Consider the following 13,771-nt stretch of genomic DNA (forward strand, 5'->3'; position numbering starts at 1 on the left):
GGGAGTTAAAATCCAGAGGGGGGCAGACAGTGTAGAAGGACCAGACTCAATCTTGCTGTTTTCACCAATTTTTTATTTTTTTTGAGAGAGAGAGTGAGAGAGGGACAGAGGCAAACATACACACACACACACACACACACACACACACAGAGAGAGAGAGAGAGAGAGAGAGAGAGAGAGAGAGAGAGAGAGAGAGAGAGGGAGAGAGGGAGAGAGAATGGGCACACCAGGGCCTCCAGCCACTGCAAAAAACTCCATCTGGCTTACCTGGGTCCTGGGGAACCTAACCTAGGTATTTTGGCTTTGCAGGCAAACTCCTAAACTGCTAAGCCATGTCTCCATCAGTATCTTGCTGTTTTTAACCTCCAGGTCCCATCCACTCTTATCTCCCACCTTTGCTTTCCCTTGGAATCAGAATAGAAGATAGAGAAAAGAAATGTCTCCCTGTTTCTCTTTCCCTTTAATCACCAGCTGGTTTAATATTATCATTTCTTTAAAAATTGTGGTCCTGGGCTGGAGAGATGGCTTAGCAGTTAAGCCTTTGCCTGTGAAGTCTAAGGACCCTGGTTCGAGGCTCAATTCCCCAAGATCCACGTTAGCCAGATGCACAGGGGAAGCACGTGTCTGTAGTTCATTTGCAGTGGCTGGAAGCCCTGGCGCACCCATTCTCCCTCTCTCTTTCTCTGCCTCTCTCTCTGTGTTGCTCACAAATAAATAAATAAAAATAAGCACAAAATACTAAAACATAAATAAATAAATAATAAAAATTGTGATCTTTCTGATAAACCAAACACTTTGGGTGCCAATGACACTGTGATATAGAAAGGAAGATGAGCAGTCCACTGTGCTTTAGGCCTTGTGTAAGCTGTCAGTGGATCACTGACGCTCATAGCAACTGCACACGGAGACTTGGTATACCCACTTGTGCAGTCGATAGCAAGCACACTGCCACGTGAATGAGTGAAAATATTTCTATGTCACTAGAATGAAACAAAATGTCTAAGAAGAGGAGAGTGATTTTATCAAAGGAAACGAGAAAGGGCTACAATTCAAGGGTACCAGTTTTCCCTGAATTAAGCAGTGGACACTAGAAGAGAGAGTGTGAGAGAAACCAGAGTGAATAGACAGGAAAGAAGATACTAAGTTGAGAGCTATCACTCACCCTCAGCCCTTCAAAGAGCAGCAAGGATGTCTATGTGTGATGGAGAGGAAGTAGATGGAACAGGAAAGACGGATGGATTCATGCCCTAGACTCTAGATTCAAATGCTTGCTCATTTATTTGGCCGCTTTTCAAACTCTAAGAAACACATTGGAATTCCAAGCTAGGAGGGGTTTCCTTTTGTAGGTCTGGCTATTGTAACTTTACGAGAAATTGTTCAAAACTTCCTCTCACCAGTTATAAGCCACAGTCTTCTGAATGAATTTCTTCTTCATTAAACAGTCAACCCTTCTCCTTTCTGACTCACATTTTTCACATTATCACTCAGCTTTTAGAGTAAGTGAAAACTGGAGCGTTATGTTTTTTGCACTTCCCTCATCTCTGCCACTTACAAAAAGCTATGTTTGCACCTACCTGCATACTTACAAGAAACTTACAAACACACATGTTCAGACACACATATATGCCTATGTGCTTCTTTATATATGAAAAACACCCTTTGACACAGAAAAGTATATATACAAATGCTCTCATTGGTGTGTTGTGGACTTTTACTCTTGGGGAAGAGAGAAATTGACCCCAAATATTCAGACTTCCAATTGAACACGTAAGAGACTGATCTCTTTTCAGACAAGCAGGAAGTTATAAGCATACTGTTGAGGTTTAGATCTCTCCATATCTCCTTCCATTGGTAGGATATGGAGTCTCTACTGAATGATATTTTGTGTGTGTGTGTTTTAATTATTTTTTTAAAAAATATTTATTTATTTGAGAGAGAGAAAAATAGGGAGGGAGTGAAAGAGGGGGGTGCATAATGGTCTCTAGTCATTGCAAAAGAACTGCAGACATATGTAGTACCATGTGCATCTGGCGGTATGTGGTACTGAGGAGTCAAACCTGGATCCTTTGCCTTTCCTGACAAGCCACTTAAGTGCTAAACCATCTCTCTAGCCTTTAATTCTCCTCTATGCCAGGCAAAATCATAAATAAAAGTAGAAATATACTAATGAGCTCCAATCCCTGACAATCTATGCAGACTACAGAAAGCACCCAGCCACAGGAATGGATGAAAATGATTTCTGTGTCAGTAGAACACAGGGTGTCTAGGAGCACTGCCCAGCCACCTCTTCTCATAGCGAGGCTTCATGGTCACAGAAGGCTGCATGGTCAGCTTGGAGGCTTCTCTGGCAGTGGTGAGCAGAGTGAGGCAGCAGGCACAGCTTGGATGAGCCAAGAATAACTCTCCTGGGAAGATGCTTTCTGCAATACTCCTTCTTGGGGCAATTGCACAAATCAGGTGGCACTTGGGATAGTTAGCCCATCCATGTTTGTTGCAGATATTGAGACAAGCAGTTCAGATCATGACTTGTGGGCACTGTCTTTATCTGACAGCTAATAGACCCATCACTCCTGTGGATTTCCTGTGCTTTTCTCATGGGTGACTTAAGTGTTGAGAAGTGTATGTGAGTGAATAGGATTGGGCAGGAAGAGAAAGCAGAGAAAGGAAGGAGCCCAAGGAGGTGTAACATCAAAGATTAAAAAAAAAGGGGGGGTACTTCCTGGTAAGATGGCAGCTTAGGAACCACACCAAAGCAGCCTAGGGGAGAAAAAGCCAAAGAATACCCAGCAAAATGCACACTTTTACTAAAAAGCGGGGTGTATAAGAAATTAAAATGGCAGCAGAGAAGTAGGAGAGACCCAGAGCATCCAGAGCCCACACAGGCAGGCTGAAGAGGCTCCAGCAGCAGTGGCTCCAGCTCCAGCTCTGGCAGTGGCAGCAGCGGCTATAGCAGCAGCAGATGCAGCAGTAGCAGCTTCAGCAGTGGCAGCAACAGCTCCAGAAGCAGTGGTGCCAGGTCTGTGGGACCACAGTGGCCAGGCTCAGCTTGCCCCACAGAAAAAGCCATTGCCCAGCTCCAGAAAACAGAACAGCAGTCCAGTGACCCAGCCAGCCTACTTGAACCCACAGGGCACCAAAGAGGGATGCAAGCAGAACACAGCATAACTGAGACCAAAACCATCCAAAAAGGTAACTGGGATTGCACCAGGGAAGGGTCTCACTTGGTCACAAGCTGACTTGTAACACTCAACAGACCATAAATCACTAACCTCTTTGTTGACAGAGGATCTGGTAGTTATAATACCTACTCTTACATAAATACTCAAAATACTGTTATTCATTGAATGTGTACATTGCTTAGTTAAATTTTAGAATCTATCTGTATTTTGTTCCACTCAGCCTACTTAAATACTCCCATAGCAGGCAAACCCAACCCTTAAGAACACATTTGTAGATACTCTGAGAGTCTTAAGAACCACACCTAACACCTTAAGCTCCTACCCTAAAGATATATAACAATAGATTGATTGATACAGCTAAGAATACCCAGCTAACTAGGAAATCAAAGCTTTAATTTAATCTAAGTTGCAAAAATATATACATTATAACACAAGAAACACTAAAAATCAAGACAATATAAATCCACCAAAAACTATTAATGCACCAGAAATGACCTCCACTGAGAACGAGTCACAGAAAATGCCTGAGAAATATTTCAAAAGAATGATTATAAATATGTTCAAAGAAATTAAAGGAATCAAAGAGGAAATCAAAGGAATCAAAGAAGACACAGGACACCAATTTAATAAAATAAAGAAGTCAATACAAGACATAAATAAGGAAATAGAAATAATAAAGAAAAAAAACCAGTCAGAATTACTAGCAATGAATAACACAGTTAATGAAATTTAAAACTCTGTAGAAAAATCTCACCAGTAGAATGGATGAAGGAGAGGATAGAATATCTAAGCTAGAAGATCAGGTGGCAGATCTAATACAGCCCAACAAAGAGAAAGAAAAACTAATAGAAAGTATGAATGGGAATTTCAAGATATTTGGGACACTATGAAAAGATAAAACATAAGAATTCAGGGCATAGTAGAAGGAGAAGAATTTCACTCCAAAGGCATAGTATGTGCCTTCAACAAAATCATAGAAGAAAACTTCCCCCAAATTGGGAAAGAGATGCCAATGCAGATACAGGAAGCCTTTAGAACCCCAGCCAGACAAAACCTGGAAAGAACCTCTTCTTGCCATATTATAATCAAACTACCAAACACACAATCCAAAGAAAAAATATTGAAAGCAGTTAGAGAGAAAAATCAAGTTACCTACAAAGGCAAGCCCATCAGGATTACAGCAGATTACTGAACACAAACTTTAAAAGCCAGAAGGGCTTGGAGTTATATTTTCCAAGTTCTGAAAGATAACAACTGTCAACTAAGGTTACTTTATCAAGTAAAACTATCCATTCAAGTAGACGGAGAAATAAGAACATTCCATGACAAAAGCAGGTTAAAGGAGTATTTGAAGACAAAACCAGCTCTATAGAAAATACTTGAAAGAATCCTCCATGCCAAGGAGAAGGAAAAGCACACATATAAGGAAGCTGGAAAAAAAAAAAAAAAAAACTATACTCAAATACAAGAGACCAAAGGTAGAACTGGAACTACAAAAAACAAATGGCAAACATAAATACACACCTTTCAATAATATCTCTTAATATCAATGGCCGCAATGCCCCAAACAAAGGACATAGTTTTGCAGACTGGGTTAAAAAGCCGGATCCTACAGTTTGTTGTCTCCAAGAAACTCACCTTCCTACAAAGGATGGACATTATCTTAGGGTGAAAGGTTGGAAAATGGCATTTCAAGCAAATGGGCCTAGAAAACAAGCAGGGGTTGCTGTCCTAATATCTCACAAGGTAGACTTCAGTCCAACATTAGTCAAGAAAGATAAGGAAGGTCACTTTATATTGATTAATGGCACACTCCAACAGAAGGACATTACAATCCTAAACATATATGCACCTAACATGGGGGCTCCCAAATTCATCAAACAAATGCTGTTAGAATTAAGGTTACAAATAACACCAAAAACAGTGGTAGTGGGGGACTTCAACATCCCACTCTCATCAATTGACAGGGTATCCTGGGAAAAAATAAACAGAGAGGTGTCTGAACTAAATGAGGCCATAAAAGGAATGGACCTAACAGATATGTACAGGACATTTCATCCAAATGCTGCAAATAAACATTCTTTTCAGCAGCACATGGAACATTCTCTAAAATAGACCATATATTAGGACGCAAAGCAAATCTTAACAAATACAGGAAAATTGAAATAATTCCTTGTATTTTATCTGAGCACAATGGAATCAAACTACAAATCAATAGCAAGAAAAGCTATAGATCATACACAAAATCATGGAAACTAAATAATACACTACTAAGTGATGAATGGGTCAATGAAGAAGTCAAGAAGGAAATCATCCATAGAATCAAATGATAATGAGAACACAACATAACAAAATCTCTGGGACACAATGAAGGAAGTTCTGAGAGGTAAATTTATAGCATTAAGTGCCTATATTAAGAAATTAAAAAGGTCACAAGTAAATGACCTAATGCTTCACCTTAAAGCCTTGGAATAAGAATAACAAGGCAAACCCAAAATCAGAAGAAATAATAAAGATGAGGGCAGAAATTAATGAGATAGAAACAAACAAACAAACAAAAATCCAAAGAATCAATGAAACAAAGAGTTGGCTCTTTGAAAGGATAAACAAGATAGATAAACCCTTAGCAAATCTAACCAAACGAAAGAGAGAATAGACACAAATTAATAAAATTAGAGATGAAAAAGGCAACATCACAACAGATACCAGAGAAATTCAAAAAAATCATAGTGACATATGATAAAACCATATACTCCACAAAGTATGAAAATCTGAAAGAAATGGATGATTTCCTTGATTTATATGACCTACCTAAATTAAATCAAGATGAGATTAATAACTGAAGTAGACCTGTAACAAGTATGGAGATTTGAGCAGTTATCAAAAATCTACCAACTAAAAAAGTCCAGGCCTAGATGGATGCAATGCTGAATTCTACCAGACCTTCAGGGAAGAACTAACACCATTGGTTCTTAAGCTTTTCCATAAAATAGGAAAAGAAGGAATCATACCAAACCCCTCTACAAAGCCAGCACCACCCTGATACCAAAACCAGGCAAAGATAGAACAAAAAGAAAAAGAAAAAAGAAAATTACACACCAATCTCCCTCATGAACATAGATGTAAAAATTCTCAACAAAATATTGGCAAACAGAATACAAGAATATATCATCAACATCATTCACCTGGATCAATTAGGCTTTATCCCAGAGATGCAGGGATGGTTCAACATATGCAAATCAATAAATGTAATACATTATATAAATGGACTGAAGGACAAAAATCATATGATGATCTCATTAGACACAGAAAAAATATTTGACAAAGTCCAACATCCCTTCATGATAAAAGTCCTACAGAGACGAGGAATAGAAGGATCATATTTCAATATAATAAAGGCTATTTATGACAAGCCTACAGCCAACATATTACTAAATGGGGAAAAAAATGGAAGCTTTTGCACTAAAATCAGGACAAGGGTGTCCACTGTCCCCACTGTTATTTAATATAGTTTTGGAAGTCTTAGCCATAGCAATAAGGCAAGAGACACACATAAAAGGGATACAAATTGGAAAGGAAGAAATCAAGTTATCATTATTTGCAGATGACATGATTCTATATATAAAGGACCCTAAAGACTCTACCAGCAAACTGTTAGAGCTGATAAACACTTACAGCCACATAGCAGGATACAAAATAAACACACAGAAATCAGCAGCATTCCTATATGCTAACAACAAACACACAGAAGATGAAATCAGAGAATCACTCCCATTCACAATTGCATCAAAAATAAATAAATAAATAAAGTACCTTGGAATATACCTAACCAAGGAAGTAAAGAACCTCTACAATGAAAACTATAAAACACTCAAGCGAGAAATTGCAGAGGACACTAGGAAAGGGAAAAAAATCCCTTGTTCCTGGATCAGAAGAATCAATATTGTGAAAATGGCAATCTTACCAAAAGCAATCTACACATTTAATGCAATCCCCATCAAAATTACAATGGGGGATGGAGAGATGTTGTTAAGAATTTGCCTGTGAAGCCTAAGGACCCCAGTTCGAGGCTCAATTCCCCAGGACCCACGTTAGCGAGATGTACAAGGGGGTGCACATTTCTGGAGTTCGTTTGCAGTGGCTGGAAGCCCTGGCGCCCATTCTCACTCTTCTCTATCTGCCTCTTTCTCTCTGTCACACTCAAATAAATAAACAAAAACAAACAAAAACTATTTAAAAACTACAATGGAATTCTTCACAGAAATAGAAAAAAACAATCCAAAAATTCATTTGGATTCACAGAAAACCTCGAATATCTAAAATAATACTGAGCAATAAAATTAAGCTGGTGGTATCATTATACTTGATTTTAACCTATACTACAGAACCATAGTAACAAAAAACAGCATGGTACTGGCACAAAAGCAGACATGTAGAGTAGAGGACCCAGATGCAAGTCCAGGTAGCTATAGCCACCTGATATTTGATAAAAATACTGATTGGAGAAAAGTCATCCTCTTCAGCAAATGGTGCTGGGAAAACTGGATATTTATCTGTAGAAAGATGAAAATAGATTTTTCTCTCTCCCCATACACAAGAATTATGTCCAAATGGATTAAAGACCTTAACATCAGACCTGAAACTCTGAAACTGCTAGAGGAAAAAGTAGGGGAAACCATTCAGCATACTGGTCTTGGCAAAGACTTTCTGAATACAACCCCAATTGCTCAGGCAATAAAACCACAGATTGACTGCTGAGACCTCATGAAATTACAAATATTTTGTACAGCAAAGGACACTGTGAATAAAGCAAAGAGGCAACCTACAGAACGGGAAAAAAAAAAATCTTTGCCAGCCATACATCTGATAGAGGATTAACATCTAGGATATACAAAGAACTCAAAAAATTAAATAATAAGAAATCAAACATGCCAATTAAAAATGGGCTATGGAATTAAATAGAAAGTTCTCAAAAGAAGAAATACAGATGGGATATAAGCATCTAAAAAATGTTCTACATCCCTAGTCATCATGGAAATGCAGATTAAAGCTACGTTGAGATTCCATGTCACTCCTATAATATTGGCTACCATCATGAAAACAAATGACCATAAATGCTGGTGAGGATATGGAAAAAGAGGCACCCTTTTACATTGTTGGTCAGAGTGCAATCTGGTCTAGCCATTGTGGAAATCAGTGTGGAGGTTCCTAAAACAGCTAAAGATTGATCTACCATATGACCGAGCTATAGCACTCCTAGGCATATATCCTAAGGACTCATCTCATTTCCTTAGAAGTACATGCTCCACCATGTTTATTGCTGCTCATTTCACAATAGCTGTGAAATGGAACCAGCCTATATGTCCCTCAACTGATGAATGGATAATGAAGATATGGCATATTTATTCCATGGAATTCTCATCAGTAAAGAAAAATGAAGTTATGAAATTTGTAGGAAAATGGATGGATCTGGAAAGGATTATACTAAGTGAGGTAACCCAGGCCCAGAAAGCCAAGCATCACATGTCCTTTCTCATATGTGGATCCTAGCTACAGATGACTGAGCTTCTGTGTTGAGAAGGAAAAAACTCAGTAGCAGAGGCCAGTAAGCTAGAAAAGAGATAGAAAGGGAAGAAAAAGGAAGGGAGGGGGTACTTAATAGGATGGTATTGTATATATGTAAGTAGAGGAATAGATTAATGGGGGTGAAAAGGCCCAAAATAAGGTCTGGGGAAGAGATTGAGTAAAGGAAAGGTGGAGGGACATCTAATCAAAATCTAAGAGGATATAAATAAAACATATGTAATCCTATTTTTTTTTGACAATGGGATACTCAGGAGCTGTAGATTGTTGCTAGAAATTTTTCAGTGCCAGGAATGGGATATCTTCCAGTGAATTGTTGGCCAGGGAGGTCCCTGATGCCCCCAAAACATTATAAGCCATTGCTGAGGTCCTTGGTTTCCCAGCAGGAATAGATGGTAACTATTGCTGAAGACTCCATACACTTGGTCTGCAAGGCCACTGAGAAATCTTGCTGGATCTGAGCTGATAACCTCCTCCATGTAGACAAGCTGACAGAAAGCTGGAAGAAGCCATTCTGCATGCAGTTCAATGGTAGAAAGAGACATGACCAGTGAAGATACTCATCAGTAGATACTGCAAGCCTTGCAATTGGCCAGCCAAGTCAAATGAGCCAATGGGTGCAATAGTGGCACATCTGTCATGGGGGAAACCAACTGCCCTCTAAGTGGACTAGAGGCCCGTTCCATGGGAAGGGAATAGATCCTTGATACTGAAAACTTAAAACAGGGGTAGTCATGAGCCCTAGGGGTGTAACATCTGCTGTTGTCTGGCCAAATGTATATACTATGCTTATCAAACTTCCTAGTAAGCACTTCTCTTAATGTTCACACCCTTATATTAATGCTACTCTCACTTTTGGTTGAGAATCTTCTTTTTTCAGATGGCAGTGACCTTGGGACGACTCAGAAGTTATCATGGTGATGGAAAGAAATGACTTCAGTGCTCAGTACTGCAATATCTGTATAATACCTTCAAAGGCTCAGGGTCTAATGTGAAAGAGGTGGCAGAAAGATGTAAGAGCCAAAGGAAGGACAGGACTCCATACAACATGCTCCCTCCAGACACATAATAGCCTGGATATCCATGGCCTCACAGTGCCTGACACTACCTGCATAAGACCATCATAAGAGGAGGAAAAGATAAAGATATCATAAGTAAAATATTATTTATTATTGAGATGGGGAGGGGGTATGAAGGAGAGTGCAGTTTCAAAGGGGTAAGTGGGGGGAGGAACGGCATTACCATGGGGTATTTTTTATAATCATGGAAGTTGTTGCTAAAAAAATTAAAAAAAAAAAACTTCTTCAGGTTTGTTAAATTAAGAGGAGCTACAAAGAGAGCTCAATAGGTAAAATTCATGCCAACTATAGCAATTATCTTCTCTCTCTCTCTCTTTCTCTCTCTCTTTTTTTTCCTGAGGTAGGGTTTCACTCTAGCCCAGGCTGACCTGGAATTCACTATGTAGTCTCAGGGTAACCTCTAACTTATGCTGATCCTCCTACCTCTGCCTCCCAAGTACTGAGATTAAAGGCATGTGCCACCATGCTAGGCTTAGCAATTATCTTCTCATTGCTGGGACAGAGCACCTGACCAGAAACAGTTTATATATAGAAAGGTTTATTTTGCCTTACAGTCTTAAGGGGAAACTTCATCACGGTAGGGAAACCATGGTAGAGTAGATTCCAGAACATCATATCTTATCACATCAGCTTGGAGGACGTATGAGTGAGTCAGCTGTAAGGCTCTACTTATAACCCTTATTGTTTGTCCCAAGTGATACCCCTCTTCCAACAAGGCCCCAACGGCCAGAGGCTCCACCAGCTAGAGACTAATTATGAGATTTAATCACAAACATTTGGGGATGCTGGGGGTCGCATTTTACAAACAAACACCACAACAAGCAAAAATGAAGACCTGAGTTTGGATGCCAGGCATGATGGTGCATGCTTTTAACTCCAGGACTGGGGAAGCAAAGGCAAGAGTATCCCTGGGATTGCTGGCTAGGCAGTCCAGGAAAATTGGTGAGTTCTAGATTCAGTGAAAGACCTTGTCTGAAAAAGTAAAGTGGGCAACAATTGAGACAGTTAAGGAAGGCACCTGATGTCAACCTTTGGTCTCTATATGTGTGTTCATACACATATAGACATGTATATACACATGCACATACCACACACACACATACAAAAAATAAAATGAATCACCATATAAAACACATGCAGTAAGGTATGCATAGGGTTCAAATGAGTATCCAGTTGACTGATTTTTAGTGTTTCTTATCATCTGTGTACACATGTGTGATGGATACAGGACTTGGGGACTTGGGTTCCCCAAATTTATTAACAAATTCTTAGGTTTGTTTTAGGGAGGAATCACAAATTGTGGGGTTTATTTAAGGAATATTGGGATCTAGGAAGGAAACTGGAGCAGTGACATAAACACATGGGAAGTAGGAAACACACTCTCATATGGAAACACGGCAGAATTTATAAGGTTCATTTAAGAGAAATTGAGGTTTTGGGGGAAAACCTGGAACAAAGCCACAAGTATGTGTAGGCAAGTTAAACTGAGGGTTTCAAGGAAAGGCTGAGGTAGGACTGCACAAACATGGAAAGTAGAATTTAGAAGATGTGTAGGGAGACTTAGAAAGGACACACGCGCCATCTGTTATGTGTTTTCCTGTGGGGATAGTTAAGAGGGCAAATGGTGAGGCTCGAGGGAAAATATCAATACAGAGACCAAGAAATCCAGAGAAGAAATGAGTAATGAAGAAAGTGACACTTGAGGCTGGACAGGTGGCTTAGCAGTTAGGGCACTTGCCTGCAAAGCCAAAGGACCTAGGTTTGATTCCCCAGGATCTACATAAGCTAGATGCACAAGGTGGTGCATGTATCTCAAGTTCATTTGCAATAGGTGGAAGCCTTGGTGCACCCATTCCATTCTCTCTCTTGCTCGCTCTCTCTCTCTCTGATTCTCTCTCTCTCTTTCAAATAAATACAAATAAAAATAATTAAAAAAATACTTACACTCATTGCTCCACTAGTTTAAATAAATTACACAGGTAACAGGCCTGCCTAGAATTGGTGAAAGTACCCGTGGGTGAGTTAGTGAAAGAAATCATGTGGCAGATCTGGGGTGTAAGAATCCACAGTCATAGTAGATTAAGAGACCAGAGGAGTATCGGGCACTTAATGAAAGTGAGACCTCACCGCAAACTATAAAGCAGAAGCAGAGGAAAGCAGAACAGTTCCCTCAGACCAAGAAACAGTTCATGCTTCCCGCCCCACCAACACGCAGCCAGAATGAGTGAGGAGGACACTACACTCACATGTGTCCCTGAGGCCCTAGCAAAGAGGCAGAGTAGAGTAGCAAAGTCAGAAAAAAATAAAAAGCATAGAAGTGAGCAGAGCAGGGCAGAGCTAGAGACAGGAAGAAGCCTGCAGCCGTTATAGGCAAGGGGAAGTCCTGATTGCTTTGTTAATTTGGAGGGTGGAACCCAGAACCAGCCCACCTGGGCCTGCCCATCTAGGTAGCACTGGACTGTGGGCAACAGAGGGCTGCTGTGGATCATCCTTGATAGGACAAGAATTCCACTTCTGGCAATTGATCTGTTATTGTGTCAGGGTGAGGTTGACATGTGGGGTACCAACTCATGGTTCTCTTTGGGACTCAATCTCTAACTAAAATTGCCTTTAAAAAGCTAGCTTTTTCCTATACTCCTTTATCACTACAACCCAACTCAATAGGGAGCATTTCCTTTATTATGTTTTACCATTTTCTCCTAATATAACCCTTTTCTTGCACCCATCACTTCAGGGTTGTTTTGAGGGCTGGAGGGATGGCTTAGCACTTGCCTGAAAAGCCAAAGGACCCAGATTTGATTCCTCAGGACCCATGTTAGCCAGATACACAAGGGGGCAAAAGTGTTTGTAGTTCATTTTCAGTGGCTGGAGGCTCTGGCATGCCCATTCACTCTCCCTATTTCTCTGTCAAATAGATAAAAATAAATAAAGTTTAAAAAGAGAGTTGTTTTGCACATTTCTGAGCATTTTATGAAGGTAATTATAAGATTTGAACTCTGTTATACCTGACATGCTATTTATAAGTTTAATCCATAGTTTTGCATATGCTAGTCATTTTTTAGTCTCTGAGTAGTAATTCATTATATAAATAAACCATAATTATTTATCTCTTTTTTTTTCAAGCTTGTAAATACTTCAATGGTTTCCAGATTGGTATTATTTTGACTTAAAGTCATTATGAATATTTTTGTATAAGACTGTTAATACATCTGTTTTCAGTATATATTGAGGAATGGAGATTCTGAGTCATAGTATAGATGTTTAATTTTAATAGGCCATTACAACAGATTTTCAAAGGAGTTGTTCTAATCTATTTGTCCCAGCTATATTGAAATTTTACCAATATTTGCTTGTATTTTTAGCTGTTTTCAAATCTAATGAGGATATAGAAGTAACTCAGTTATGTTATAGTGGTGAGAGGAAAGGATTTCTTTCAGGCTTACAGAGTCCAGGGGAGGTTCCATCATAGTAGTCGAAGTTGGCTCCCTGCAGCACACATCACAGCAGAGGGAGAAAGAGTGAGGAAGGGAGCAGGACAGAGAAGCCAACGCCACCAAACGTCAACAACCAGCAAGCATGAACAGCCAGACCTCAAACGGCTCTGAACACACCTAAGGGCTGGACTACAAGATCCACCCCTACTGACACCTCCTCCTCAGCAGGCAGATGAAGACTGAAGTAGGAAACTTAACTAAAAATACCTCAAGCAATTGGGGACATACTGTGGTAGTTTTAAGAGATGACCCTCAATGTATTCTGTGTCTTATTAGCTTGTAGTTTGAACCTGCAGCCACTTGGCTGGAGGAGGTGTCAGTGGGTGGATCTTAAGGTGTGGTGGGGCTTTGACATTCCATTCTAAAGATATGCAAAAATGCTTAATTCTGTCTAAGATTCCTGAAGTGTGCTGTGTGGCTTTTAGTCTTTGGCTTG

The 13,771-nt window shown here is 39.7% G+C and overlaps 1 long non-coding RNA gene across 1 annotated transcript in view; it reads left to right on the top strand.

The window, feature by feature from the left end:
• LOC123458584 overlaps positions 1-13,771 on the top strand; it is an 86,053-nt gene that overhangs the window by 71,996 nt on the left and 286 nt on the right. The window lies entirely within an intron of this gene.

The sequence above is a fragment of the Jaculus jaculus genome, chromosome 2 (genome assembly GCF_020740685.1).
Source record: "Jaculus jaculus isolate mJacJac1 chromosome 2, mJacJac1.mat.Y.cur, whole genome shotgun sequence".
In the NCBI taxonomy this organism is placed as follows: domain Eukaryota; kingdom Metazoa; phylum Chordata; class Mammalia; order Rodentia; family Dipodidae; genus Jaculus; species Jaculus jaculus.